Genomic DNA, 12,602 nt, shown 5'->3' with positions numbered 1-12,602 from the left:
GGTAATTGATTTGAACATATATTTGAATTATTGTTTTCAGCTCTTCTCATTGATAGCAGTAAATAACAACATGGGCATAACCATGTTGGGACCATTCGTCAAGCGGACTACCTCTGCGTCCAGCATTGCACAGATACCTGTGATTAGAAGCCTTGGCTCTGGCCTGTGTGTGGTTATGATACTCTAAGAAAGCTCCAGAAACATTTCACATAAATGTAATCAACCGAACTTCCAACCACAGAAAGAGTTTCTTACTTTCATTTAAGCTTGTGGTTCTATTCTAAAATTAGCAAAGTGAATGTATGGTGATTTTGGCTCTGACCACAGCAGGAGATGTTTCGGGAGATTTAACTGTTAGTGTTCCTAAGAAATTAGCAATTGCTTTTGCCTTGAGTTGCCAGTCTGAACTGTAGCCATAAAAAAATCTTATGTTCACATATTTACATTATTTTATACTCTGTGATTTTCAGGGTATGCTTATCAAGTACAATTCGTGTGTGTGTGTGTGTGTGTGTGTGTGTGTGTCCGCGCGCGCACGCGCGTGTGTGTATCCCAAGTATTATAAAATACCTTATCAAGAGATCTCAATATAAGTGGGAGCCCACTTGAGTCCTAAGGATCAACGGTAGTTGAAACTAGTGATCTTTCTATGGGGTTGCCCTCCTCTTCAGCTTCTTCAGTCTTTCTACTAATGCAATAAGGATCCCCAACCTCAGTCCAATGGTTGGTTGTAAGTATCTGCATCTTTCTCAGTCATTTGCTGAAAGAGCCTTTCAGAGGACAGCCTTGCTTGGCTCCTGTCTGCAAGCACAACATGGTATCAGTACTAGTGTTAGGGATTTGGTGCCTGCCCATGGGATGAATCAAAAATCAGGCTGGTCACTGGATGGTCTTTCCTTCAGACTCTGCTACATTTTTTTCTTGCATTTCTTTTAGATAGGAACAATTCTGGGTCAAAAATTTTGAACGTAGGTGGGAGGCCCATCTCTCTACTGGGAACCTTGTGTATCTATTGGAGGTGATTTCTTCAGGTTGCATATCCCCACTGTTGGGCACTTTAGCTGTTTTGCTTTTGTTTTTTTTTTTGTTTGTTTGTTTGTTTGTTTGTTTTTTTGGCATGTATTCTAATTCACGTTCATCTTCACTCCTCTGTGAAATTATAATACAAGAAATACAGCAGAATCACCACTAGTGTGTACTTGGGAACCGGACTGTTTAGATTAAAATTGTTGCCATAGCATAGCCTCTATAATCTTACACAACCTACTGAACCTCATGGAGACTAAACTTCCTTATAAGAGAAGTAGGTATAATAACAGCCTTACTTTGAAGGGCATGTGTACAATTCTTAGACTAATATCAAGTGTATTAGAAAAAGGCAAGTATACTGAATTATCTTTACAAATGTAATTTCTTCTGCTCTGGGCTCTTAATCTTTATGAGATGTAAAAACTCTTCCAAGCAACCCAATTAACATAATTGCTTTTCATGTTCTCCTGATTTGATTTTATTTACCTGTACATGTTCACTGAGATGAATGCATGCTTATTTACTTCTTGTTAGTGGTAGTGGTGTTACAATACTCAGGTTCCAATTCTAACTTCTTCAATGGCTTAACTGTTTTAATGTGAGTGAATATCTTAGCCTCGGAATGTAGGATGCCCTAATGGGTAAGGCGGGAATATGGTTGAAGCCTATGTAGAAATGTATATTAAAACAATTACTTCAATTAGTACATCATGGCAAAACATCCCCTGGAGTTGCAAACAATAATATTCAAAACAAACAAGACAAAAACAAAAGAACTCTTCATGTAGAAAGGAGAAATAGAAAACACAGAAACAACTCTAATGAATATAAGAAATGTCATCAAGGAACAAAGAGAAAACAGGAATAACATGAGTGACAATTAAATAATATTTAAAAGAACTTACTGACTATGTCAAATATGAAAATGTAATGGTTAAATGATGACTTGATTTTATAGATTGTAGCTTCAGTTGAATGCAATAAAAATAGTCAGATATTCTGGAAAACTGAGTTGAAGACAGACAATAAAAAACAGAGTGATGAGACAGCCTTCAGAGGTGAGAAAATACTGGCAAAGTTTTTATCTAACAAAGTACCAATATTCCGAATGCACAAATAATCATAAGAAATTCTAACTGAAAAGAGTGAATTCTTAGATGTAAAACTATAGCACTGAAAAGTGTGTTAAGAGAAGACTGACAATTAAAAAATATCTAAAGTGAATATAACCAAATACAATATAAAATAAAAAAAATATTAGTCACACCAGGTAAAAGATAATACATTAGGAATTATTTGAAATTTATAAATAATTATAAATATAGATTTTATATTATAAAAGTTCTAGAAGTTTCAGCTTTATTAATTCTACTACTAATAATAAAAGATGCAAAATAATTGTCATATTTGTTGAGAGACAGCTGCATATATTTCAGTTCCTCTCAAATGATTTTATACTGAAGACTTTGGAGGAACAACATAGCCATATGCAAGACATGGTGAAGAAAAATAAAGAATTTAAATACCTCAGAGTTAGTAGTGCAAATGAAATAGAGATGAATTATTATCAATAATAATTGTGTGGTACTGCATCAAACATTATGGAAAATATAATCTTTCCTAAGGAATCATCTCAAAACTATAGAAACTGGATCTACGGATGCATAAAGCCCCCAAGTTATGTCCCAGTACCACACAAAAGGAAAAACAAGCAAACAAACACAAAAATCATATCTTTTTAAATAAGAGAAACCACTATAATAAAATAAAGGTAATAAAAAGCAAGACATTAAAAAAAAAAAAAAGAAACAAGACAACCATGATGAGTGCTGACAGCTATTAGAGGGAGCCTTAGAAATGAACTTGGTAGACAAGCAGCAACTGGTAAGTGGGACATTTATGAAGAAATTGACAGGGCAAATATAAAAAGTCACATTAATTCAAATGTCAGGACATTTGGGACAGTAATTTCCTGTGAAAATGTATTTTCATATTACTTCATACTTCATAAACCTTGCAAAAAGCAAAGCAGTAATCTGCCTGCCTCTAGTTACCCATGGTCTGATTAATTATGAATACAAGGAGAATAAGAACAGGATTCTTTGTATATTTCCCCTCATAAGTCATTTCCTTATCATTTACCAACTTGATTGTCCTCTCTTCTAGATCTCCTACAATGTATGCTAGGTTAGAATAACCTGAACTCACTCATCACTCCCTGCAACACTGGAACTCATTTCTACTTGGGCTTTGATATTCATGATCCAATCTCACTCTAGCCTCAATCTCTATTCTTACTTTGCAGGAATTAATATTCTACTTTCCTGTTTTGAAAAACTTTGGGAGTAAAAAGGGACATTTACTTGTCTATGACTGGCTTATTTCATTTAGCATAATGCCCTCCAGTTCTATGCACACAGCAGGAGTCATTATTTTGTACTTGAAAACTACTCCTCTAAGGACAATTTACTCTACACTGCCATCAATGGACATTACAGATTATATATTAAGTTTAAATTTTATGAATGGGATTTTTTGGTTGTCTTGTCTAACTTCAATATGAAAGTTTTCATTTTATTATAATTTATTTTATCATGTTTGGTTGTTATATCCTAGAAGCCCTTTGTTTTCTAATGAAAGACAATAAAAAAAGGAGTGGATCTAGAGGGAGAAAAAAGATGAGGAAGAAAAAGGAGAAGAGAAAGAGGGAACTATAATCACAATATATTGTAATCTATTTTCAACTTAAAAAAAAAGAAGAGAACTCGTGGCATTATTTTGCTATTGTGACTAGGGCTATTCTGAACAGATGAGAATCTGTGATAAATGTTGATGAGCTGGTTTAATATATAAACTGAATATTAGGATAGCTGGATCATATAAAGATGCTTTTAATTTTCAAAGAATATATCCTAATCTCTATAATATCTATAATCATTTACATTCCCACTGAGCAAATTATAGGGTTATTTTTTCCCTCAATATACTCACATTTGTTAGCTTAAAAACTTTTTGATACCAATTGCCCATTGTCTTGCTTGGGGCTGATATTGTATTGTGGTTCTAGTTTACAATTCCCTGATGACTAGCAATATTGTATACTCTTTCATACATTTGGAAAATTTTGTTTTGTTTCTTATGCATAATCATTTCAAATAACATACCTGTTATGCATTTAATGGTTGTTGTTGATTATTTGTGTGTTCTGAATATTCCTATTTTGTTGAATGATGAATTTTAAATTATTTTTTCACTCCTAAAGTCTGTCTCATCACTATTTAGTTTTGCTGTGTGATGGTTTCTTAGTCCACACAACCTCATTTGTCTATTTTTAACAGTTGTTTTCTATGCTTTTGAGGTCATAGAAAACATCATTTATACCAGTGTCACTTTATGCTTTCTTCTAGAAGTTTCACAGCTTTAGATCTTAAAGTAGTTGGGACGTTTCTATTTAGCATTTGTATACAATGAGAGAAGGGGATGTAGTTTCAGTCTTCTATATGTGGATATCCAGCTTTTACAACATCATTTACTAATGTCTCATTTTACACACCAGTTATGAGCTTTCCCTGTAACTCCAATGAATAAGTAAATAAATACAAAGAACATCTATGAATAATAAATTTAGTATACTGATGTCTACAAAGAATGTTTGACAATACTTATAAAGGAATCTGAAGATGAAATAAACGCTAATAATGAAAGGCCACAATGTCCACGACTTGGAAGAATTAGTATATAGTGTCCATGTTAAATATTGTAATTTCCATATTCAATGCAATTACCATCAAATATCAATGACTATTATTAAAGAGATAAAATAAAAACATAAGTCATATGGAAACAGGAGGAATCCCTAAAACACAAAACAATATTCATGTGAATAGGATAAACCTGGAGTCATCAAGACACTGGACTCAAGGCATACATAATGCTATAATAATCAGGACACCATAACACTGGCATAAAAGTCAACAGCAATGAGTAAGAATAAATATGTAGTAAGTAATAGATCTGCATCTACAAGCAGCTAATTTCAGGAAGTCTCTAAAACCAAACAATGAAGAAACAATAAAGAAATGAATGTGAGAAACTATTGAATATTTGGGAATGACTGTCTAATTAAAAATTGAATATAGAAATAGGTGTGCATTTGCGGGGTAATATGGAATCCTAGTGAAGTGGAAACTTCCTGGACCTTCTGAGGTTATCCCTAATAAGTAGTCCTAGTGATGGAGGATACGAAGCCTGACCTAGCCCTCTGCTGTAACCAAGGTAGGCTCCCAGTGGTGGGTCTGGGATACCAATCCAGCCACAAAATCTAAAACTCACAACCCGTCCTGTATGCAAGATGTGTTACAGCAATGCTAGATCAGAGCATGGGGGAGTGGCCAACCAATGACTGGTCTATCCTGAGGCCCATGTCAGGAGAAGGGAGCCCATGCCCTACACTGCCTAGATGGCCAGGATCCAGAAGCTAGATGGCTCAGAGACCTAAGGTATCTGACAATGAATGAATGAATGAAGCCAATGAAATTATTCATAATGATATTTTGGTATTCTCATTGGATTAATGCCAGCCCAATCATCAGTAGAGAGAAGTCCTCCAGCAGCTGATTGCAGCAGATACCTACTACCAAACATTAACAGACCTAGGGTGATGCCTGTAGAAAAAAGGGAGAAAGGACTGTAGAATCTAGGATAGCATACCCCACAGAATCAAATAAGCAGAGCTCATAGGGGCTCACAGAGACTGAGCAGCAACGAAAGAGCCTGCAAAGGTCAAACCAGGCCATGTGCATACATGCCATGGTTCTTTGGCCTGGGTTTTTATTGGACTCCCAATAACGAGATATGGGTGTTGGTGTCTGACTCTTTTGCCTTCTTGTGGGACCTTTGTCCTCCTACTGGGTAGCCTCGTCCAGCCTTGATAGGAAGGTATATATACCTAGTTTTATTGCATCTTGTTATGTTGTGTTTAGCTGAGATCACTGGGATGCCTGCTTTTTTCTGAAGAGGAAGGAGCAGTGAACCCGGAAGAGAGCAGGAGCTGGTTGGGGGATGAGGAAGAAAGGAGAGAGTGGAAGCTGTGGTTCAGATATATTGTGTAAGAGACAAATACATTTTAAATAAACAAAGTAATAGTAAAACATGATAAATATATTAGGGACATGACAGAGAAAAATGTGAGAGTTTTGATAAAGAAGAGTGATGTCATCAAAAGGCAAAACAACAACAACAACAACAACAACAAACAGTTGAATTTAAGACAGTGATTCCAGTAAGAAGAGGGGGCCTTGTTTTTTCAGATTGACATTTAATTGAATAAAAAGAAAATTATCTGGAAAGTAAAATACGATTTGCAAATTCCAGCAAATGCAGATTGTTACCCAGATTTCCAAATCGCAATTAACATTTGTGAACATCTCTTGTGATTTGCAGTCATGAACTGTTCATTATAAATAGTTTCCAGAACAAACCACACAGGACTTGTAGAGTCCACTGAGGACTATTGTGCAAATCACTAATCTATCAAATCCAGATAATTACTGGATAACCTCTACAACTGTACCAGGCACTGGTGCTACTCAGATATTGGCTTAAATGCATTTCTTTACCTCAGGTCTAACCTTGAAGGTTAGGAGAGAAAACTACTACCCACAAAACCTAAGCCTAACTCAGTCTCAACTTGTCTCATTTACTTTTCCTCCTCACATCCAGTCTCTAGTTCTTGATCAGCTGCTTCCCTGGAACAAGTCTTGAGTCATACATTTCTCTCCACGTGCATTATAACACCCAAGTCACTCCTCCATCACCTGACACAGAGATTGTGGCAACACCTGGCTCTGAGTATCTCCAGGCCTCCTCCTCATATTCCATCTCAACCCTATCAAGTAGCATCAATTTCTTCAAACAGAAAGTTCATTGAGTGTTTACCTAAGTGGCTACCCCAAATACTGAAAATACAGCATTTTGTCATGACCAATCTCATTTCAAACTACATTTTCTCCTTTCCATAAGTACACAGATCTTCCTTGTGTTTCCCTGGCTATCACGCTTGTTCTCATTTTAGGCTATATAATCTATTGTCTCAGTCAGGAACATTGTACGTCTCAGCATAACTGTAACATCCTTATTGGGGCTTCCCCTTTTCACTGAAAATGTTCTTTTTTCCACTTCACTGAGATTTCTGTCATGGCTTGGCTCACTGCCTGAATGACAAAACCTGCTATGCCATTAGCATCCAACAAATATGCACTCTTTGTAAAGAAAACTTTCAGAAGTCCAGGATTCTGTGCTTGGTTGCTTCTTAATGATATGAAAAAAATAACTAATTTTCACAAAAGAAAAAAAAATCCAAGTAAAAATTTATTTGCTGATGTACTTGAGATTAAATTATGTGAAGAATGTTGATGAAAAGGAGAAATATCATGATGCATAATGCTGCTAAAATGTGAGTTTTTACTGTTTTTTTAAAAATTAGCTTTGCATCTGTTTTGCTGTCCCTGTTCTAGGTGCCTTGCCTAACAATCCCTCCCTCAATGCCCCCTCCCTTCCCCTATGAGAGAGTAGATGACACCCATTGATATCCTTCCAACCTGGAACATCAAGTCTCTGCAGGACTAGGTGCTTCTCCCACTGAAGCCAGATAAGACAGTGAAGTTAGGGGAGGTGATTCTACAGACAGTCAATACCTATACGGATAGCCTATACTCTAGTTGTTTGGAACTGCCATGCAGACAATGTTGCACATCTGCTACATATATGTGAGGTAGTTAGGTCCAGTCCATCTATGCTCTTTGGTTGGTGGTTCAGTCTCTGAGAGTCAATGGAGCCTTATTTTAAAGGCTTAGTGGGTGAAGCCAATTTTTTCTCATATCTGTACAAGAGCAAGGTTTTAAAAGAAAATCATATTATAGACATTGCTTATTTTGTTGGACACTGGGTATTTTTCTTACAAATCCCCTTCGTGTCACATTAAAGATGTAATTTCAGGCAGGAATCTAAATTTTAGGCTATAACAAGGAAATGGGCTTCAGATATGAAAAAGACTTTGGGCTAGAACAGGGACGTTGGCTCAGATATTTTGGTCATTCTGACAAGCTTTTAGAAACAGTGATTACAGGAGTGTTCATGTAATTGGGTTTAATGCCTTGCTTGTTCTTTGACTATTTGTGTTTATTGTCTTGCTTGTTCCTTGACTATTTGCATCTATTATATTGCTAGTTCCTCAACCTAGTACTGACCTTAATACTTGCATGTAATTAAAAGGGTATAAAAGCAAAGAGGAGAAGGGATGGAATAGGGGAGGGGAAATGGGGAAAGGGGATGACAACTGAAATGGAAATAAATAAAATATCCAATAAAAAAGGTTATTAAAAGCAAGGCAAATGAGTATTACAGATAATGGTGTTTTCCTAGTTTAAGAGCTACCCTGACCTTGGAATGACATGGGATGGTAAATTAAACACATCTATTAGAAGAGCAAGTCTTGGTTTAAAAAAAAGAAAAGAAAAAACTGATCACAATGATTTGGGGGCTCCACAGTAGCTATCCATTAAACTTTCTATCCAATTGCAAAACAGTACACTTTTCCTCATACTAAAATCCACTTCCAAACTGATTGAAGAAGCCAAAGCTATAAACTCTACTCATTTTTTCCAGCAATTGTTATTCCAGTGAAGTAAGGCGAAAGCCTCCTTAAACCAAGTACTTTCCAGAATTCAATAGCAAGCAAAAGCCTCCTTCTGGTTGACACACCTCCTGTTCAGTGGCAATGGCTGTTTTATGCAAATCAATCAAGGAAACTGAGAGAGCATCTTTGACAACATCTGCCTGCAAACGTTCAGCACACTTGGCATTTGAATCCATGTGGCTAAGTACAAAAGTTAATGACTCTGAATTAGATTGGATGAAGTGTTGAGACTGCCAAGTGTGACATAGAGATCCTTATGAGGGAGCAACCCATGTGCCGGACACATTTCTTATTTGGGATGAATACTGAAGTGCTGAGACACTACAAGGAAATATCTCCATTAGACAAAATGATGTTTGGATTTGTAATTTGCTTTTCTTGCTTCCAGGATCAAACACCTGCTTGCACATGCTAAAAAGCATGGCTTGGCTTGGATAAAAATTACCCTAACACAAGAACTGGAGCTACATGATGAGTATCTTAAGAATTTGTGACATGTGGCACATCCCTGACAAGTTGTAAACCATGACTTGTATGTAACACAGCTTTCTCTGCCTCTGTGGGGGAGTATCCTCATTTAGGTTCTTACACTGCCTTATCCATCAGCTGCTCTGGCATGGACTACATAAAAAACCATTGCTCACTCTTCACACCAGTGATTGTCAGTCTGGTTTTACTAATATCCTTCAAAGCTACCCTTCAAAGCTTCAAAGACCCCTGGATAATGCTAAGTACCCTTAATGTATTATACTAGAAGGTGTTACAAAATTTATCCTAGTCAATTCTTCATTCTAAACCTGTACCGTGCTCAGTGTCCTAGCTAAGGTCTTCACTGGTCTCTTTGATTTTCCCAACATCCCGCTGCTCTGGCACCTTTAGAGCATAACTCTGAGAAAGAATAACAAAGCTTGCACCAGATACTGGCATTCTGTGATATCCACTGCTGACACTGGCCTCTGGAGCAACTTTAATAAGAAGAAGACAGAATGAAAGGCAGACAGTTTAGTGAATGACCTAAACTGATTATGGGTGACAGGTTGATTGGTGAGCACAGAGACTTCTAAGTACTGAGTCTATTTGCAATAGGGTATGGATAAAAATGTAACTTGACTTGTGAACACAGGTGACATTTGATTCTAGCAAAATGCCTTCCCAAAACATAGGTGAAAGAAGAGAAAACAAAAATAAGTTTTAGTCTGCCATACGAATAGTGATGGACTCATTTTCTGGGCAAATAAATACAAATACAAATAAAAATAAAAATGTGAAACTTGGAAAAAAGTATCTCAGAAGCACAGGATGCTGAGTGAGAGTAGTGTAGCAGAGATTTAGGCCACCATGGGGGGTATGCCGGAGCAGGCGCTGGAGTTCTCTTCACTTGTACATATTCATGTGGAGCCATAGTATAACTTAATAAAAGACCATTGGACTAAACCAAAACAGGTTGAATTATAAGTCATACAGATAACTCACACGCTCATTATAGACTCCCAGTCTCAAGTAGATTAAACCATGTAGCATGAATTTTTTTGCTTCACTTTCTTTGACTGCTTTGGGCGTAGGAAGATTTTAGAAATACATTTAGGATTTAATACAGTTAATAACATCTTTCAACAATTTTCTGAAGGCATTACAAATTCTCCCAAATTACAACTTAATAAACACATCCGTGGAAAATAGGCCACCTGACATATGAACATTCTATTTGGATGTTGCAGTAATGTCCTTCCTTTTTCATGCGTAAATGCTCTGGCAGTCATTTGTGCCATCATGCATTTCCAAGTCCATGGGTTCTATGCATTACTTGAGAAATCCTGAAATATTACCTCAGGAATCCTGCTGTTGCTGGGGCCCCACAACACTACATTTCACTGTTCTTACGGAACAAGAATAAGTAAGAACTTGTCTTTGAGGTATCACCAAATCACTAATGGAATAGACAGGATGGTCTTGGCTTTACATCAGACAACAATAAGAAACATCATGGCCACACTGAAAGTAAGGTTGTAAATCAAATATGAACACTGTGCTGTTTTTATGGAGCAGGAATGATGGACATTCATTTTGAAAAGCAATTCTCGCACCTGCTATTTTTCAATAGGACCCAGGTTCAGTTCTTAGCACCTACATGATGGCCTAGAAGAGTCATCCCTCCAGTTTGGGGTATTAAGTAACCTCATCTGGCCGTCTTGGGCACCAAGCACATGTATGGCATGCATACTCACATGCAAAAAAACCACTCATATAAATAAGATAAAAAGTAAACTCAAAGATTTTCCTTTTTAAACATTTTGTTTTATCTTTGCCTTTACATTCAGGAGAAATTTTATGATGATTGTTAAAGTAATTTTAGATAAGCTAATTTAGCCATTCCCATATTTCTGGTTCAGTAGTCTGAGTGGTTTGACAGGCCATTAATAATTTCATCTTTTTCACATTTTGAGCTTCTCAGAGTCTAAAATAAATCCTTCTCTTTCTCCAGTATTAAACCCTTGAAAATTTAAGAACTGTTAATAGCAATCTACAATCAGTTCCTCTCTCCCATGAAACTCCTTTGCCTATCAGTTAATGTCACATATAGAACAACATAAAAATTAAATCTCCAAAGTGTCTTTTCAGGGGTTTTAACTCATTCAATTTGTGTAAGGTCTGGTATTTTCAAGCAAGATAAAATCTGCTAATTTTCAACTCATATATTGTCTTCTCTGTGGCTTGAGACACCACATTACCTCCTCAGTGAATTTCTTACTTCGTAACATGGACATGAAAAGCTGATTGATGTTTGTAACATTACTATTTTAGGAAATTAGACAACACTTAAAAGCTCTTCATTGAAAGAACAAAGCTGAGGTTGCTAGGGTTTCCGAGGTTCTCCATGTTTTAACCTCATCATTTATCATGTACTTAGCAAGCTTCCAAAAGAGGGAAGCAGCCAACCGTGCTAACGAGCTATGACACCGATGGTTCACAACAATGATCATCAGGGCATGATGTCTCTAGACGTGCAGTAGGTACACATACCAATACCTGTTGGTAACCAACAGCTTTGTAATTGAATTTAAGTCCTGCTCAACATGAAGGAAATCATGGCTGGTACTATAAACCTATCCAAATACTTAGTCTAGTGAGCTCATGAACCTTGGAGGAGAACCTACCATTGTCTTCTTACTAAACCAGCATCATAACTCATTACATTCTAAATATTGTCCTTATACTCACAGATGTGTATAGTGGCCAACACCTTTCATCAAGGGAACATGTCTTTGCAAAATATTGAGACCATAACAGAGAGCCACAACTAATCAAAATACAAAGTTGTGAATCTAAATTCCAATAGATATACCTAGACTACAACTCCCATGCCTGAAGCTGAGGGATCATTGAACAAGAGGGAGTAGAAATATTAAAACATCCAGATGGAACTTGAACAGGCAGTTTGCTGGGAGATTGTGTCTCATAAGAATGTCAGAAAGTGTACACATAGTGTCTCACCAACATGACTGTATAACATAACCAGAACAAGGACAGGAAAAGTAAACATGCTGACATGAATGGAAGAAAGTTCCAGAGGCCTCAATCACAAAAAAACTATAAGAGCTAAGGCATATTATGAGCTAAAGAATCAAGTCTACCCCAAGAAGAAGCAATGCACTTGGTTATATAATACCAAACTGTCAGCCCTAAAAACATAATTAGTGAAAAAGAGACAAGGAAGGCTATGGAACCATTTAGAACACTGATGGGAGGGGAAAGTGATGTACTTAACTTATAATCTCAAAAGATTTATAATTTTTAAGTGAGAAAAATTTGAATCTAGCGCTAATGATGTAAAGTCCTTATATTAATTAAGCTAATGTCCACAAATGCAGGGTTAGCA

At 36.5% G+C, this 12,602-nt stretch overlaps 1 protein-coding gene across 1 annotated transcript in view; it reads right to left on the bottom strand.

Moving 5' to 3' along the window:
* Nkain3 (sodium/potassium transporting ATPase interacting 3) overlaps positions 1–12,602 on the bottom strand; it is a 588,474-nt gene that overhangs the window by 430,208 nt on the left and 145,664 nt on the right. The window lies entirely within an intron of this gene.

Source organism: Arvicanthis niloticus, chromosome 25 (assembly GCF_011762505.2).
Source record: "Arvicanthis niloticus isolate mArvNil1 chromosome 25, mArvNil1.pat.X, whole genome shotgun sequence".
Taxonomy (NCBI): Eukaryota; Metazoa; Chordata; class Mammalia; order Rodentia; family Muridae; genus Arvicanthis; species Arvicanthis niloticus.
This window is presented reverse-complemented; position numbering and strand designations above follow the sequence as displayed.